Source organism: Panthera uncia, chromosome A2 (assembly GCF_023721935.1).
Source record: "Panthera uncia isolate 11264 chromosome A2, Puncia_PCG_1.0, whole genome shotgun sequence".
In the NCBI taxonomy this organism is placed as follows: Eukaryota; Metazoa; Chordata; class Mammalia; order Carnivora; family Felidae; genus Panthera; species Panthera uncia.
In genome coordinates this window covers 98,392,517-98,411,161 of record NC_064816.1, presented here as the reverse complement: position 1 = coordinate 98,411,161, position 18,645 = coordinate 98,392,517, and the positions used below count along the sequence as shown (strand labels likewise).

The window sequence follows — 18,645 nt, the reverse complement described above, 5'->3', positions numbered from 1 at the left end:
CATAGGATCTATACGTGAAGAACTATAAACTCTCATGAAAGAAATCAAAGAATATCTAAATAAATGGAGAAATATTTCATGTTCGTGGTTTGGAGAATCAATATTGTTAAAATATAAGCTATTCCCAAATTGGTCCATAGATTCAATGCAATTTTAATCAAAATTCCAGGAAACAATTTTGTGGATATTAATTAACTGATTCTAAATTTTTATAGAAAGGCAAAAACCAAGAATGACCAATGCAGTGCTGAAGAACAAAATTAGAGAATTAACATTACTCAGCTTCAATAGTTATTATAAAGCTATAGTGATCAAGACAGCAGTAGTATTGGTGAAAGAATAGACACATAGATCAATGAAACACAATAAAATGCCCATAAATAGATCCACACAAAAGTATTTAGCTGATCTTTGTCAAAGGAGTAAAGGAAATTCAGTTGAGAAAGGATAGTCTTTTTAACAAATTGTGCAGGCACAAATGGATGTCCACATGCAAATAAAAAATAAACAGACTTTATACATTTCATAAAATTAATTCAAAATGGATCATAAACCCAAATATAAAATAGTAAATGATATAACTTTCAGAAGAAATGATAGGAGAAAAATCTAGGTAACTTTGGGTTTTGTAATGAGTTTTTAGGTACAATACCAATACATGAAAAAAATTGGTAAGTTGAACTATATTAAAATTAAAAACATCTGCCCTACAAAAGACACTGCTAAGAGAATGAAAAGGCAAGTCACAGACTGACAAAAAATATTTGCAAAAGACATTTCTGCTAAAAGAATTGTATCCAAATAAAGAAAGAACTGTGAAATCTCAATAGTAACAAAACAGACAATTAAAAAATGGGCAAAAGATATGAACAGATCTTCCATCATAAACATACACAGATAACAAATATGCACATAGATATGCAATATCATCTGTCATTAGGAAATTGTAAATTAAAACAACGGTAAGATACCACTACACTCCTATTACAATATCTAAAACCCAGAAATCAACAAAATGAAATACATGTGAAGTTACAGTTCAACAGTAACTTTAAATTATTATTGGTGGGAATGTAAAACGGAAGAGCCACATTGGAAGACAGTTTCTTACAAAGCCAAGCAAAAGCCTACTAGACAGTCCAGCAATTATGTTCCAATTGATATTGTGTTTTGGCTCAGTTGAGAAAAAAACTTATACAAAATTTTGCACATAAATACTTATGGTCATTTGATTTATAATATTTATTTATTAAAAAACTGGAAGCAACCAAGATGTCCTTCATTATGTAAATAGACACACATTATCCCTATACCCCTATATGGCATATGGTATATCCCTATAATGGCATATTATTCCATGATAAAAAGAAATGAGATATTAAGCTCAAAAAGACATGGAGGAACTTGAAATGTTTACACTAAGTAAAGGAAACCAGACTTTAAAGTCTATATACTACATGATTCTAATTACATGATTTTCTGGGCTTGGCAAAATTATAAAGATATTAAAAAGATCAGTGATTGCCAAGGATTTAGGGAATAAGAGAGAAATGAACAGATGAAGCACAGGGGACTTTTAGAGTATTGGAACTATTCTGTTTGTTATTTTAGTGGTGGATACATGACATTATGCATTCATCAAACTGGATACAAGCTGTAGTGCTTGTGCTATAAAACATATGTTCTTACACATGTACATTGCAGTTTAACAATTATATACATGAACAGTGAGTGGTGGGAACCGGGTTTCTTGTTGTTGGACTGGACATTTACATATTAGCAAAGAGAAACAATTGGAATGATCCATGTGGTAATGGATTAGAGTTGGAGAAATCATTAACACTACACATTTAACTTAGATACAGGAGGTTGCATATAGAAATATTCACAGATATATGCATATAGTATTAGTATTAGTATTAGTATTAGTATGCACACACATATTTTCGTGCTTTGTCACTGACAGAGTCTAAAAGCAATGACACTCCAATTGCAACAAGCACAACTGGTCCCAAATCTTTGGTCTCTTAATAAAAGGAATCAGGGCTCCTTGGAGAAATGGCTGATTTCAGCCAAGTGATTTCAGCCGAGTAATCTCCCAATGGTAAAGCTGGAAAAATCTGAGTAGCCAAATAAGTAATTTAGGATTGGTGTGTAACCTAAAGTATAAAATAATTATCCCAAAGTTCATACTTCTATAAATGAATGACTGAGTAAATTTATAAACAAGAGAAGAGAGACAGCTTTCCCATGCAGAAGAATTCTAATTAAATTATATAGGTGCTCCATCCTAAAGAAAGGGGAGCATAACTCCCCACTCTTTAAGTGTGGATTGTGCATAGTGACTTGATTCTCAAGAGTAGAGATTGGAATAGGGAAAAACGAAAGTAACTTTACAGTGGAGAATCCTGACAAACTACTTCAGCCAAGTAATCAAAGTCAACATCAAGTCATAAATCATGTTGATAAAATGTACCCTTGATAGAATGTGATAAAGATAGCACTTTAACTCTGTTATCTTATTTAGTCTAATAATGAGAAAAACATCTGACAAAATTCAGTATAGAGGCTTTCTACAAGATACCTGACCAGTACTCCTCAAAATTGCCAAGGTCATCAAAAACAAAGGAAAATCTCAGAAAATGTCACAAGCAAGAGGAGTCAAACAAGAGATAACAACTAAATGCAATGTGGTATTCTGAATGAGATCCTGGAACAGAAAAACAACATTAGATTAAAACTAGGGAAAGCTGAATAATATAGAGACTTTAATTAACACAGTCCATCATTATTGACTCACTAATTGTAACAAATGTATTTTATTAATGTAAGGTGTTAATAATAGGGGAAACTATTGGGGGGATGGTATATATTGGTATATATTGGAGCCCTCTGTATTATCTATTTACTTTTTCAGTAATTTTAGAATATTTCTAAAAATAAAGTCTATTAATTTTAAAAAAACCTGTATGAAACTATTTATATAATATTCTTAAAAAGATAAAATTATAGAAATGGAGATCAGATTAGTGGTTGCCAAGGTTAAGAAGGGGGTGATGATAGGAGGAAAGTGGGTTTGGTTGTAAAATGGCAACATGAGGGATGCTGGTGGTGATAGAGATTTTCTGTATCTTGACAGAATTAATAACAATATTCTAATAATGATACAGTACTATAGTTTTACAAGCAGTTATCACTGGAGAAACCTGAGTAAAGGATACACAGACTCTCTCTGGATTACTTCTTTCAACTGCATGGAAATTAGCAATTATCCAAAAATTAAAAGACTATAATTTTTAAAAATAGTCCAGTTAGTGTTTTTATGTAGAGATCTGTTTTTCCAATTATGGATTATGGACATTAAGTGGAAAATTCTAACCTTTATTTAAGTAGTCATTCTTATCCTGTGTGGTACCTACTTTGTAAGCCCTGTCCTTCCTTCTGTTTTATTTGATACCTAAAGATGTGGTTAATCCAAAGGAGGGGTCCTATTTCCGTAACCAACTGAGGAGAGAATATATAGAACTAGTCCGAATCCTGTCCTTCATCCTGACGTAAAATACTTGTCTCCTCTTTGTTGCTGACTTGTGGACCCAGTTCCCCGTCATGGTGAAAAACTCAGGCAGATTCCCAGGATTGACTCTTTTGTTCAGTCAACCTTTTTCAAAGGCTTCAGAGGTTAGATCAAGACTCCTACAGATGTTGGCCATAATAAACATAAAAGCACAATTCTGTTTTCTGTTTTCTTCCTTCAGAATATGGGGACACAGAGATCCTATAACCTTCCTTTTAAACTAAGACTAGTCTGATCATATATTCTTTAAGGGGCTAAGAGTACTGCAATTTCCCCTCCGCTCCACTGAGCTTAGATGTGTTTTGATAACTGAATTTATAAAATGTAATAGGCTTGAACAAGCACCAAATTGAATTATCTTTAAGAAAGAATAAAGGACAGGCTACATCACAGTATGCACGGCAACAGCATAGTAGGGGTGTGTGACTGCTCTATGCTCAGCGTCTGATGTCCCGGTGATTTCATACTCCGCATTTGTTTTGGTCGCAAGAAATGAAACTAAATATGTGCAGACAACCTCAGCTCAAGGAAGCAATAAGCTATAGAGTCCCATTAGCCTTTGCTACCAGTTAGTCTCACAGCTCCTTCAGATGTATAGATGAGCACTCATCCCCAAATGCAGTTGCACATCATCAATACTGGTTGCTCCTCATTTAATAAACAATGTTGACCACAAATTTGGTTCAGTAGATAACCTTAGCTAGGTTCTTGTCTACCTTGTATTTGGTGTAGTGAGTTTTTAACAATTCTGCAGTTTACTTTATAAGGAGAATGGGCCACACAGCAAATCCTCAAACTATCCCTTTGAGATGGGACAAAGTGAAACAATGTGCTCCCTCATAGGTTGCATTTAGAAAAATAGGGGGACCTAGGTGGCTCAGTTAGTTAAGCATCAGACTCTTGATTTTGGCTCAGGTCATGATTTCACAGTTTGTGAGTTCGAGCCTCACGTTAGGCTCTGTGCTGATAGTGCTGAGCCTGCTTAGGATTCCCTCTCTGCCTCTCACTGGCACATTCTCTGTCTTTCTGTCTCTCTGTCTCTTTCTCTGCCTCTCTCAATAAATAAACTTTAGAAAAATATGTCACCTCTGTGGTATTAGTCCCAAATATATACAAACTGAATCTAATCATGAGAACACATGGGATAAAACCCAAATTAAGGAAGACACTGCAAAATAACTGAACTGAATTTTTTAAATCATGAAAGTCATGGAAAGATTGAGAAATTGTTCAAGTAAGGAAAACTAAAGAAGTATGGGAACTAAGGTCATTATCTCTAAATAAAGAAATCATAGATGATTTTAAAGTCCTTTTTAATATTTTTGCATTAACTTCTAATTTATCTACAAAGAGCAAATAAGACATGTTTCCTAGGAATATACAGAATAAATATATACTAATAAACAGAATGCTTATGAATAATTTAAAGAGCAGATTAAACTTAAGTAAACTTAAGTAAAAATAAAAGCCATATCTTTTAGGCTATTTGCTTATATGTGAATTGTAATAGATTCAGAAACCTCAGTGACACTGACATTTGACCTTCTCCAAGCTCCTCTTTCTATCATATCCTGGGAGAAAGGTAAATATTTTTGAAATTAATTTCATTCTACTTTCCTATGACATGTTCAGTGGTGGAGAGACATAAGTATTTAAACTTGATATTTTATAGGTCATGGTAATATAGACCAACAAGTTGCAAAATGTCTTAAAGACCTAAAGGCCTTGATAATGAGACTGGCCCTGCCACTCACCAATTCAGTCCTCATGTGCAGGTTATTTGATCTTTCTGTATCACAGTTAGTTATTTATCACTTAAAATTAGTGGATGGAATGATAGTTGTTAATGGAATTCCTACAAAATTTATTTTTTCATCTTTTAATATATGGCCATGCTATTTAACAATATTTATATTGCTCGATTTTAAAATATAAGTGCATAAATAAGATTAGGAAAGATTTTGTCTACTATCTCATAATCAAATTAGTGTTAACATTTCAGCATAATAACATTGTGTTTCTTGATTTAAAAGAAGACATTTTCTCATACAGAGTTAATATTTTATTGACCATTACTAATGACCAGGATTTTCTTTTATCCTGAAGAGCCAATACTGCTATTATAACCTTAATGTAGTGTAACTAGTTGAAATGTGTTGTGTCATTGCAAATGATCAAATAACTGGATTAGAATTTTTTAGCAATATATGAAAATCCTTCTGGTGAAAAGCTCAGTTCTCTTGCTATAAAATATCTCCAATAATTTAAACATTTGTTATTATTCATAGGCATCTGTAAAAAGAAAAGAGAAGAAAAGAAAAGAGAATAAAAAGAAAAGAAAAAAAAGAAAAAAGAAAAGAGTAACTAAGAGATCTGCACAATTTCAATCACTGGTATTTTTTTATTGTCTTTAATTTTTACATTCACATTATGTTTCTTTTCTTTCTTCAAATTTTTATTTAAATTCCAATCAGTTGGAATCTATTGGAACTATAATATTAGTTTCAGGTGAAGAATTTGGTGATTCATCACTTACAGACAACACCCAGTGCTCATCCAAATGCCCCACCCATCACATATTTAAACCATTGCCCTGTCCACTTCCCCTCCAGCAACCCTCAGTCTGTTCTCTATAGTTAAGAGTCCGTTTCTTGGTTTGCCTCACTTTTTTTCTCATTTGTTTTTTTCATTTGTTTTGTTTCTAAATTCCACATATGAGTGTAATCACTTGGTATTTGTCTTTTGCTGACTGTCATTTCACATAGCATAATACTTTCTAGCTTCATCCATGTCATTACAATGGCAAGATGTCATTCTTTTTTATGGCTGAATAATATTCCATTATATATATGGACATTTGGGTTCTTTCTATAATTTGGCTATTGTTGATAATGCTGCTATAAATATTAGGGAGGAAACTCCATACTGTTTTCCAGAGTGGCTAAACCAGTTTGCATTCTCACCAACAATACAAGAGGGTTCCCCTTTGTCCACATCCTTGCCAACACCTGTTGTTAATTTTAGCCATTCCAACTGGTATGAGCTGATATCTCATTGTAGTTTGATTTGTATTTCCCTGATGATGAGTGATGTTGAGCATCTTTTCATGTGTCTGTTAGCCATCTAGATGTCTTCCTTGGAAATATGTCTTCTTCTTCCTATTTTTTAACGGGATTATTTGTTTTTTGGGGTGTTCAGTTTGAGAAGTTCTTTGTAGATTTTGGATACTAACCTTTTATCAGATATGTCACCTGCAATTATCTTCTCCATTCTGTAGGCTTTTAGTTTTGTTAATTGTTTCCTTTGCTATGCAAAAACTTTTCATTTTGATGAAGTCCCAACAGTTTATTTTTGTTTATCTTGCTTCAGAAAACATATCTAGGAGGAAGTTGGTACGGCCAATGTCAAAGAGGTTATTGTCTGTGTTCTCCTCTAGGATTTTGATGGTTTCCTGTCTCACATTTAAGTATTTTATCCATTTTTAATTTATTTTTGTGTATGGTATAATAAAGTGGTCCAGCTTCATTCTTTTGCATTTTGCTATCCAGTTTTCCCAGCACCATTTGTTGAAGAGACTGTCTTTTTCCCATTGGATATTCTTTCCTGCTTTGTTGAAGATTAATTGACCATATAGTTATAGGTTCATTGCTGTGTTTTCTATTCTGTTCCATTAACCTATATGTCTGTTTTTGTGCCAGTAACATACTGTCTTGGTGACTACAGCTTTGTAATATAACTTGAAGCCCAAAATTGGGATGTCTGCAGCTTTGCTTTTCTTTTTCAAGATTGCTTTGGCTATTTGAGGTCTTTTGTGGTTTTTAGGGTTGTTTGTTCTTGCTCTGCAAAAACTGCTGGTGGTATTTTTGATAGGGATTGCATTCTATGTGTAGATTGCTTTGGGCAGTAGAGACATTTTAACAATGTTCTTCCAATCCATAAGCATGGAATATTTTTCCATTTCTTTCTGTCATCTTCAATTTCTTTTATCGGTGTTTTACAGTTTTTAGTACAGATCTTTTACCTCTTTGGTTAGATTTATTCCTAGTTATCTTCTGGGTTTTGGTGTAAGTATAAGTGGCATTAACTCCTTGATTTCTCTTTCTGCTGCTTCATTATTGGTATATAGAAATGCAACAGATTCTGTACATTGATTTTGTATCTTATGACTTCATGTATCAGGTCTAGCAATGTTTTGGTGGAATCTTTGGTTTTCTATATAGAGTATCATGTCATCTGCACATAGTAAAAGTTTGACTTCTTCCTTGCTGATTTAGATGCCTTTTATTTTTAAATTTTTGTTTTCTGTTTGCTGAGGCTAGGACTTTCAGTACTATGTTGAATAACAGTGGTGAGAGTAGATATCCTTGTCTTGTTCCTGACCATAGAGGAAAAGCTTTCAGTTTTCCTCCATTGAGGATGATATTTAGCTGCAGGCTTTTCACATATGGCCTTTATTATGTTGAAGTATGTTCCCTCTATCCTTACTTTATTGAAGGCGTTTATACGGAATGGATGTTGTACTTTATCAAATGCTTTTTCTGCATCCATTGAAAGGATCATATGGTTCTTATCCTTTCTTGTATTAATGTGGTGTATCAGGTTGATTGATTTGTGAATATTGAACCAGCCCTGCAGTGCAGGAATAAATCCCACTTGATCGTGGTGAGTGATTCTTTTAATGTACTGTTGAATTCAATTTGCTAATATTTTTGTTGAGAATTTTTGCATCCATGCTCATCAGGGATATTGGCCTGTGATTATTTTTTTTTAGTAGAGTCTTTTTCTGGTTTTGGAATCAGAGTAATGATGTCCTCACTCAATGAATTTGGAAGTTTTCCTTCCATTTCTATTTTTTGGAATAGTGTGCAAAGAACAGGTATTAACGTTTCTTTAAATGTTTGATAGAATTCCCCTGTGAGGACATCTGGCTCCGGACTTTTGTTTGTTGGGAGATTTTTGACTACTGATTCAGTATCTTTGCTGGTTATTGGTCTGTTCATGTTTTCTACTTCTTCTTGTTTCAGTTTTGATAGTTTATGTATTTCCAGGAATCTATCCCTTTCTTCCAGGTTGTCCAATTTTTTAGCATATAATTTTTCACAATATTCTCTTATAATTGTTTGTATTTCTATAGTGTTGGTTGTTATTTCTCCTCTCTCATTTGTGATTTTACCTATTTGGGCCCTTTCTCTTTTCTTTTTGATTTGTTATTATTTTTCTAGCTCCTTTAGGTGTAAGTTTATGTTCTTTATTTGAGATTTTTCTTGCTTCTTAGGTAGGCCTTTATTGCTATGTACTTCCCTCTTACAACTGCTTTTGCTGCATCCTATAGGTTTTAGACCATTGTGTTTTCATTTTCATTTGTTTCCATGTATGTTATTTTTATTTCCTCTTTAATTTCTTGGTTGACCTATTCATTATTTAGTAGCATATTGTTTAACTTACATGTATTTGAGTGCTTTCCAATTTTTTTCTTGTGGTTGACTTCAAGTTTCGTAGCATTGTGGTTAGAAAATATGCATGGTATGACCTCGATCTTTTTATACTTGTTGAGGCCTGATTGTGACCTAGTATGTGACCTATTTTTGAGGATGTTCCATGTGTGCTTGAAAAGAATGTGCATTCTGCTGCTTTAGGATGAAATGTTCTGACTAAATCTTTTAAATCCATCTGGCCCAATGTGTGAGTCAAAGCTATTGTTTCCTTGTTGATTTTCTGCATAGATGGGCTGTCAATTGATGTTAGAAGGGTGTTTAAGTCCCCTCCTATTATTGTATTATTATCAATGGTTCCTTTATGTTTGTTATTAATTTTTTTTAAATATTTGTTTTCTTCCATGTTGGGAGCATATATATTTACAATTGTTAGTTCGTCTTGTTTGATAGTCCCCTTTATTATGGTATGGTGCCCTTCTTAATCTCTTGTTATAGTCTTTGGTTTAAAATCTAGTTTGTCTGATATAAGTATTGCTACTCTGGCTTTCTTTTGACTTTCATCTGCATAATATACGGTTCTCCATCCCCTCACTTTCAATCTGCAGGTGTCTTTAGGCCTAAAATGAGTCTCTTATAGGCAGCATATAGATGGATCTTGTTTTTTATTTATTTATTTTTATTTTTTTATCCATTCTGAAACCCTATGTCTTTTGATTGGAGTATTTAGTCCATTTACATTCATAGTAATTATTGATAGACATGTATTTAGTACCATTTTATTACTTGTTTTGTCTTTGTGAAGATTTTCTCTGTTCCTTTCTATTCTTCATCACTTTTGGTCTTTCCTTTCCACTCAAAGAGACCCCTTTAATATTTCTTTCAGGACTGGTTAAATGTCACAAGCTCCTTAAATTTTTGTTTATTTGTTTGTTTCTTTGGGAAACTTTATCTCTCCCCACAAGTCTTTTGAAATGAGCTTACTTCTCCTACAAAATATGTACTAGGAATATAAAAACATTAGCATTCTAATAAGTAACAAATACTGATGGAATAAATACTGGAATAAATACCAGTGATGTCCAAATTTCCTGGCCCAATTGTCCTTCCTATTTAGATTTCCTATTTGGGAATGTTATCTTTATAATACACTCTGATCAATGTCTTTGGAGCTTTTACAAGTGCATTTTAATTTGTTTTGCTTACTTTGATTTTATTTTTATTATTATTTTTTTTAATATATGAAATTTATTGTCAAATTGGTTTCCATACAACACCCAGTGCTCATCCCAAAAGGTGCCCTCCTCAATACCCATCACCCACCCTCCCCTCCCTCCCACCCCCCATCAACCCTCAGTTTGTTCTCAGTTTTTAACAGTCTCTTATGCTTTGGCTCTCTCCCACTCTAACCTCTTTTTTTTTTTTTCCTTCCCCTCCCCCATGGGTTTCTGTTAAGTTTCTCAGGATCCACATAAGAGTGAAACGATATGGTATCTGTCTTTCTCTATGGCTTATTTCACTTAGCATCACACTCTCCAGTTCCATCCACGTTGCTACAAAAGGCCATATTTCATTCTTTCTCATTCTTTCTCATAGTATTCCATTGTGTATATAAACCACAATTTCTTTATCCTTTCATCAGTTGATGGACATTTAGGCTCTTTCCATAATTTGGCTATTGTTGAGAGTGCTGCTATAAACATTGGGGTACAAGTGCCCCTATGCATCAGTATTCAACGTTCGCAAATCCATCAACGTGATACATCACATTAACAAAAAAAAAGAGAAGAACCATATGATCCTGTCAATCGATGCAGAAAAGGCCTTTGACAAAATCCAACACGCTTTCTTAATAAAAACCCTTGAGAAAGTCGGGATAGAAGGAACATACTTAAAGATCATAAAAGCCATTTATGAAAAGCCCACAGCTAACATCATCCTCAACGGGGAAAAACTGAGAGCTTTTTCCCTGAGATCAGGAACACGACAGGGATGCCCACTCTCACCGCTGTTGTTTAACATAGTGCTGGAAGTTCTAGCATCAGCAATCGGACAACAAAAGGAAATCAAAGGCATCAAAATTGGCAAAGACGAAACTTTGATTTTAAAGTAAGGATACTTACTTTACTTCAGGATATTATTTAGATTACCATGCAATTACTTTACATTATTAGATGTGGTTAAAGATATGTGCATCAAAAATCTCTTGAGACTTTCCCTCATTCTCACCTCCAAAACTGGTCAAATCAACAGAATCTACCATCTGGCATGGTTAACAGTTTTCCATTGAAGTATCTTTATCCACCATTTTCATCCTTTTGTCCAATCAGTTTGCTTATCTCCTTATTTTTTAAAATTTTTTAAATGTTTATTTATTTTTGAGACAGAGGAAGACACAGCATGAACAGGTGAGGGTCAGAGAGAGGGACACACAGAATCTGAAGTGGGCTCCAGGCTCCGAGCTGTCAGCCCAGAGCCTGACACGGGGCTCAAACTCAAGGACTGTGAGATCATGACCTGAGCCAAAGTCAGATGCTTAACCAACTGAGCCACCCAGGTGCCCCTCCTTCTTATTTTTTAAATGATGAACCATCTTTGAAAAACCAGAATAAATGCCACTTAGTTGTAGGGTATGATTCTTTTGATGTATTTGTTTGTTTTTATGTGATCATTTTTTGTTTAGGATTTTTACATCTATGTTCATGAGAAATATCAGTCTGTAATACTGATTCCTTGTCATTTTATTTGTTTGTTTGTTTTGGTATCAAGGTAACTCTGGCCTCAAAAAATGTTTTTGGAAGTATTCCCTCTGTTTTTATTTTTCTGAAAGTAATTTTAGGGAGTTGATTTAATGTTTTGTAAATTCCCCAGTGAAATGATCCGGGCCTAGATCTTTGTTTATTTTTTTTATTTTTATTTTTTTAATGTCTATTTATTATTAAGTGAGAGAGAACGAGTTGGGGAGGGACAGAGAGAGAGGGAGACACAGAAAGTGAAGCAGGGTTTAGGCTCTGAGCAGTCAGCACAGAGCATGATGCAGGACTCGAACCCATGAACCGTGCAATCATGACCTGGGCTGAAGTCGGATGTTCAACCCACTGAGCCACTCAGCCGCCCCTAGTTCTCTCTATTTCAGAAGGATATTATTAAATGATTAAATTCTGTTAACAGATATGGGCCTATTCAAATGATCTATTTCTCCTCATGTAAGTTTGGTAATTTGTATCTTTCAAGGAATTGGTCCATTTCATTCAAATTATCAAATCTTAAGTCATAGAGTTGTTCCTACATTCTTTTATAATCCTCTTATTATTCATTGGAACAGTAGTGATAACCTCTATTTCCTGTCTGATATAATAATTTGTAACTTCTCAACTTTTTTTTTTTTATCTTAGTAGCCTGTGATATGGACTGAATTGTGTTGTTTTTAGTTTTGGCAGTTTTTCCTGCTCCTGACATGAGTTTAAGCTCACTAATTCTTTCCTCAGCCATGTCCAGTCTACTCAGGACTGTCGAGTCTTTTTCTTTCTTTCTTTCTTTTTTTCTGTTACATTTTATTTGATTTCTAAAAATTTTTCTTGATTCTCTCTTGGGGTTTCTATCTCTCTGCTTACATTACTAATCTGTTCTTTCATGCTGCATCCCCTTTTTTTTTATTAGAGTTTAGTGCATTAATCATAGTTGTTATAAATTTTTAGTCTGATAATTCCAACATCTCTGCCATATTTGAGTTTGATTCTAAAGCCTACTATTTCTCTTCCAACTACTTTTTTGCCTTTTAATATGCTTTTTTAAATGTTTATTTATTTATTTGAAAGAGAAAGAGTGAGTGTGGTAGGGACAGAGAGAGAGGGAAATAGAATCACAAGCAGGCTACCCACTGTCAAAACAGAGCCTGATGCTGGGCTCTGATCTCACACGTGAATTGTGAGATCCTGACTTGGGCTGAAACCAAGAGTTGGTGCTCAACCAACTGAGCCACCCAGGCACCCCAGTATGCACTTTTTTTTAAATTGAATGTTGGATATGATGTATTCAGTAAAAGAAACTGAGGTCATTTACACTTTAGTGTGAGGTTTTATGTTTATCTAGATAAAAATTGGGCTATGTTTACTCTTTGCTGCAACTTTAGATCAGAGTATAAAATTTTCTCTAGTGTCCTTATTTTGGTCTTTGTTATCTTTGTATTTCTCTAGAGACTCTTTCTTAAATAGAGCATGAATGAGCCTTAAAGTTCTTTTCAGTTGTAATCCCATATTACTATACAGGGACCTTACTGAGATGGTGGTAAGATGTGAGGGAGGGGAAACAGTCTATATTTCTTTTTTTTTTTTTTTTAATTTTTTTTTTTAACGTTTATTCATTTTTGAGACAGAGAGAGACAGAGCATGAACAGGGGAGGGGCAGAGAGAGAGGGAGACACAGAATCTGAAACAGGCTCCAGGCTCTGAGCTGTCAGCACAGAGCCCGACACGGGGCTCGAACTCACGGACCGCGAGATCGTGACCTGAGCCGAAGTCGGCCGCCTAACCGACTGAGCCACCCAGGCACCCCAAAACAGTCTATATTTCTATAAGTAAGTCTCAGTCTTTTTGTGGGCCAGTGATTTAGACTGTGGCATCCACACTGCTTTTCAGGTATTTTCTTCCCTTAGATGAGACAGGAAGGCTGGACGAGGCTTAATTAAGATATTTTCATTCCTTTCATTGCCTAGGTTCTGTTAAACCCTATATTGGCTAGAATCTGGTAACAAATTCATTTGGGGGAAGTACTTTGTTAATGAGAATAGAATACTCTGGATGTATTTGAAAATTATTTTTTGCCTTCCCTCTGCCAGATGCATGATGGGATTTTCCTCTAATCCTTACCTGGAGAGCCTGTTGGGCCTCCTGGAGGTAAAAACTCACACAAGTGTGGGGATCTCCTAAAGTTAGGCCTCCAGGACATTTTTTTTTCTCTCAAGTTGGTCCCTACTTAATCTCTAGCAATTAGTCAATTACCTTTTGATTGTCCTTACCAGGCTCCAGCTACAATTTCTGTTCCTGGTAATCTCTGATTCTCTGTATTCAGTTATCTTTCTGGTTTTAGGGGCAACAAATTGCCTCGTGACCCCATTTTCTAATGGATCTAGAAGAATGGTTGATTATAAGATATTGTGAGTATGTTTCCTAAAAATAAGGAAACATCTCTCTGGTCTAGAGATGAGTGCAGAAATCTTTTCAGGTGAATAATATTAAGTCTGGAATTTTCAAAATAATCCAGTAGAGTGGGGAGGAGGGCATAATGTGAAAGGATATAGGTGAAACATAAGTTCATAGCAGATATCATTGGACGTCCAATACCCTCTACTTTTGTATGTGTTTGAAATATGCCATAATAAAACTATCAATTAAAAATTTCCTCAAATTTCAACATAACAAAAAGATATAAACAACTGGTTGAAAGAATGTATTTGTAAAGGACATATCTGATGAAGGACTGTTATCCAGAACATACAAAGAATTCTTAAAGTTTAATAACAAGAAAACAAACAACCTAATTAAAAAATGGGCCAAAGACCTTACCAGACACCTCAATAAAGAAGATATATAGATAGAAAGTAAGCATATAAAAAGGTGTTCCACATTATATTTCACCAGGGAAATGTAAATTATAACCACAATGAGAGAACACCACACACCTATCAGAATGTCCAAAATTCAGAAAAATAAAACCACCAAATGCTGACAAAGATGCGAAGCAACAGAAACTCATTTACTGCTGGTGGGAATGCAAAATGGTACAGCCACTTTAGAAAACAGTTTGGCAGCTACTTACAAAACTAAACAAACCCTTATCATATGACCAAGCAATCCCATTCCTTGATATTTACCCAAAGGACTTGAAAATTCATTCTCATAAAAATCCTGCACACAGATGTTTATAGCAGTTTTATTTATACTTGCTAAAACTTGGAAGAAACTAAACATTCTTCAGTAGGTGAATGGTTAGGGACACTATGGTGCATCCAGACAATGGAATATTAGTCAATGTTAAAAAGAAATGAGCTATTAAGCCATGAAAACAACATAGAAAACTTAAATGCATATTACTAATAAAAAGAAGCTACTGTACAATTCCAACTATGTGACTTTCTGGAAGAGACAAAACTATATAACAGTGAAAAGATCAGTAGTTCCCAGCGATTAGGTGGGAAAGAATAAGAAATACAACACAGGGGCTTTTAAGGCAATGAAATTATTCTGTATGATTGATACATGCCATTATCAACCCATAAAATATACAATACCAAGAGTAAATCCTCATGTAAACTATGGAATTTTGGTAACAATGACGTGTCAGTGCAGGTCCATCTGTTGTAAGAAACGTGCCACTCTGATGTGGAAGATTGAAAAGGAGGGAAGCTGTGCATGTGTGGTGGCAGGAGATATATGGGACTCTGTACTTTCCACTCAATTTTGCTGTGAACTTAAAACTGCTCTAAAAAATAAAGTCTATTAAACTTTTTCTTCAAATTTCTTGTGTTTTAACTCTATATTGAGACCTCAACATGAGTTCAGACCTAAATAACCAGAAGGGAAAAGACAGCAACTTATGTGTTGGTAGTTTCTTCACTAGTAGTCAAGAATCCTAGCTCATTCCACTACTGGTATTCACCCAGAGAAAAGAAAACTCTAATTCTAAAAGATGCATACACTCCTATGTTTATTGCAGCATATTTACAATAACCAAGATATGGAAGCAAAAAAAGTGTCCAGTGACAGATGAATGGATAAAGAAGATGTGCTATATAAAGGATTATCACTCAGCAATAAAAAAAGAATGAAATCAAGGTGAAATAAATGAATAGATGATAAGGATTAAGGAGTGCACTTGTGATAAGCATCAAGTGATTAAAATGAAAACTTTAAAAACAGCAATGAAATCTTGCCATTTGCATCAATATGGATGGTCCTAGAGGGTATTATGCTAAGTGCAATAAACAAAGAAAGACAAATTCCATATTTTTCCCTTTAAGTAGAATCTAAAAAAATAAACAAGCAAAAAGCAGAAACACCCATAAATACAGAGAACAAACTGATGATTGCCAGAGGAAAGGTGGATGAAGGGAAAGGGAAAAAAATGGATGAAGGGCAGTAGAAGGTACAGGCTTCCAGCTATGGAATGAATAAGTCACAGGGATGAAAGGCACAGCAAGCAGAGGGAAAGGATCAATGGTATTGTAATAGTATTTCACGGTGACAGATGGTAGCTCTACTTGTGGTGAGTATAGCGTAAGGTATAGACTTGTTGAATTAGTATGTTTTACACCTGAAACTAAAGTAACATTGTGTGTCAACTATACTTCAATTAAAAAAAAAAAAAAAGAATCCTAGTTCAAGTACAGAGGTGCTCCTTGGGAGCTGTTTGAACTAAATGTGCCAACCAGGTAAAAATCAATAAAACTATTTTAATGGTTTCCCAGGGACCTTTGTGATGATGGAATACCACTCTTCTATCAAGACCAATAGCCGTACATATTCTACATTTTTATTTTTTGGTCGAGGAACAGTAACTAAACTTATTCAAACACTGACAAATTTGGGACCTGGAGAAACTACAAAGCAAAGCTGGCCATATTCTCTTACTGTCATATCTGGCTGAAAAATAGCTTTAATTTCTATTTTACTTATACACAATAAATCATTAAATCTCTGAAGCCAGCACCTTTTGAATTAAGGGTTTGTGGTTTTTTTGTTTCATTTTTTAATGCAGGAGACACTGTAGACACTAAAATTTTCTTAGAATACTGAGACAGTACTCCATATGATATGGGATGTTATAGTAGATTAGACTGTACTTCATTTGAAGTAATCATTTTAGTTACTCATCTACACATTACTTGAAAGTCTGGATGATTTGAGAGTGAATTTTCCATTCACAATGAAGACTAGAGCTCTAAGTCATATGCTTTTAAATACTGCCTTCAAAGGATCTGGTAAAATGTTAAATTATGAATAATTTAACTGGTTTTATAAAAGCAATAAATTTAAACATATCTACAGAATTCCTACTCATGGATCTTTGCCTTCCTTGCTTAAATGAGTGGCCAAGAAATGTTCTCTGATTCACAAATCCATTTCAAGTTATTTCAAATGGGTGAAAACAAATGAAATAAATCAACAAGTGTCATTTCTGTATGATTGTATAATTTACAGACTGATAAGTATCAGATCATATCAAGAAAGGTGTTGTCATGTCTTTAATATTTTGTACCCTTAACAGTTCTAGATTTTACCTATATGATGTCATTTGAAATCAAGGGGCAGGACAAAATCTATTAGCTAATGGTAGATAAGAGTTAAGTATATTACCCATAGTAATCCATTTATCTTTTCATTTGGCAAGCATATATGAGAGTGGTAGTATTCAACACTGTGGCCAGTTCTGAGGTGGACATAAAAGAAGTCAAATAATTGTATTGAGGTCTGGGAAGAAGGCAAGAGAAATAAGGTTTTCAGAGCACTAAACCTATGCCAGCTTTTGCTATGCAATTTAAATTTATAATTTTATTAATTTAAAACAATAACTTGTTCTTATTTAAGCAGAAAAGGCATATTAAGTTACTCAAATCAAAACACATAGACATACACACAAAAGAGAAACATCTCAGCCTAGATAAAGTAGAACAACATTGGTAGTATATAATGAAGGTGGGAAAACTAGGTTGGGGAAATGGATTTATGGGAATATGAGGAATTAGTAGAATTTAGAGAAGCTAAACTCCTAGATTTCCTAAGACTGTCAAATTACAGAAACAATCTATTTGAGATCACTGGCACTGGATACTGGATGTTACCGCAAATACCAAAATTATCTTTTTCTCTACCTGAGACTCCCTAAATTCAAAGTGTCAAGGAGAGAATAAATTGACCAACCTTATGTCATGTGTCCTCAGCCCCGCTGTCAGAGTTCACGGAACATAAGAATTTGGCCTTTGGCCTTTATAGTCAAAGTATGGCCCTTTCTCTTCTGCAGATGGATGAAGGGACAATCCTGCCAGAGAGAGAGAGAGAGATTTCTCAGGGACAACAACAAGTCAGTTGATCTTTTGGTAACACTATGAGCTGATGAGATATATTAGAAAGAGAAAGAACCTCAAATGCTACAATAAATTTCTCACACCAACAATTCTCCCTCTATAATTACCCTAATTATGAGTGGGAGTGGGGGGGAATGGCAATGGGGAAAAGACTAGAAAGCAGAGAGAAATTACATACCCTGGCATATCATTGTCATGCTTGAGTTCAGGAGCCCTGCCAGAATTGAATCCCCAGGTGAACCAAAATAACCTGAAACAAAATATGTCTAATTTATTCCCATATCAAAAAGACAAAGTCGAATGGCAGGCGTGTAGGGATCCTAAGTTGGACAAATCACAGGTAAGTCCAACCTAATTTAAGCTTTGGTCCAGTGTCAGCTCAACTTCACTCAAGGACAAATCTGAATTATAAGCTCCGTACCCTAATCACTCCCTGGAAAATAAAAAAAAATAAAAAAAATTAAATTTTACTTAGATCTCCATTGTTATTTTATGTACAATGTCTGGAACATGATAAAAATATAGATAAACCATAAAAATAGTAGGTATCTGTGACC

The 18,645-nt window shown here is 34.4% G+C and overlaps 1 long non-coding RNA gene across 1 annotated transcript in view; it reads right to left on the bottom strand.

Annotated features, from left to right (window-relative positions):
* The window catches only part of LOC125929944 (uncharacterized), a 50,234-nt gene extending 32,197 nt beyond the window's left edge, over positions 1-18,037 (bottom strand). The window contains exon 1 of the long non-coding RNA XR_007460006.1: positions 17,925-18,037. This is a non-coding gene — a long non-coding RNA (uncharacterized LOC125929944). The remainder of the gene's footprint in view (positions 1-17,924) is intronic.
* Between the last annotated feature and the right edge of the window lie 608 nt (positions 18,038-18,645).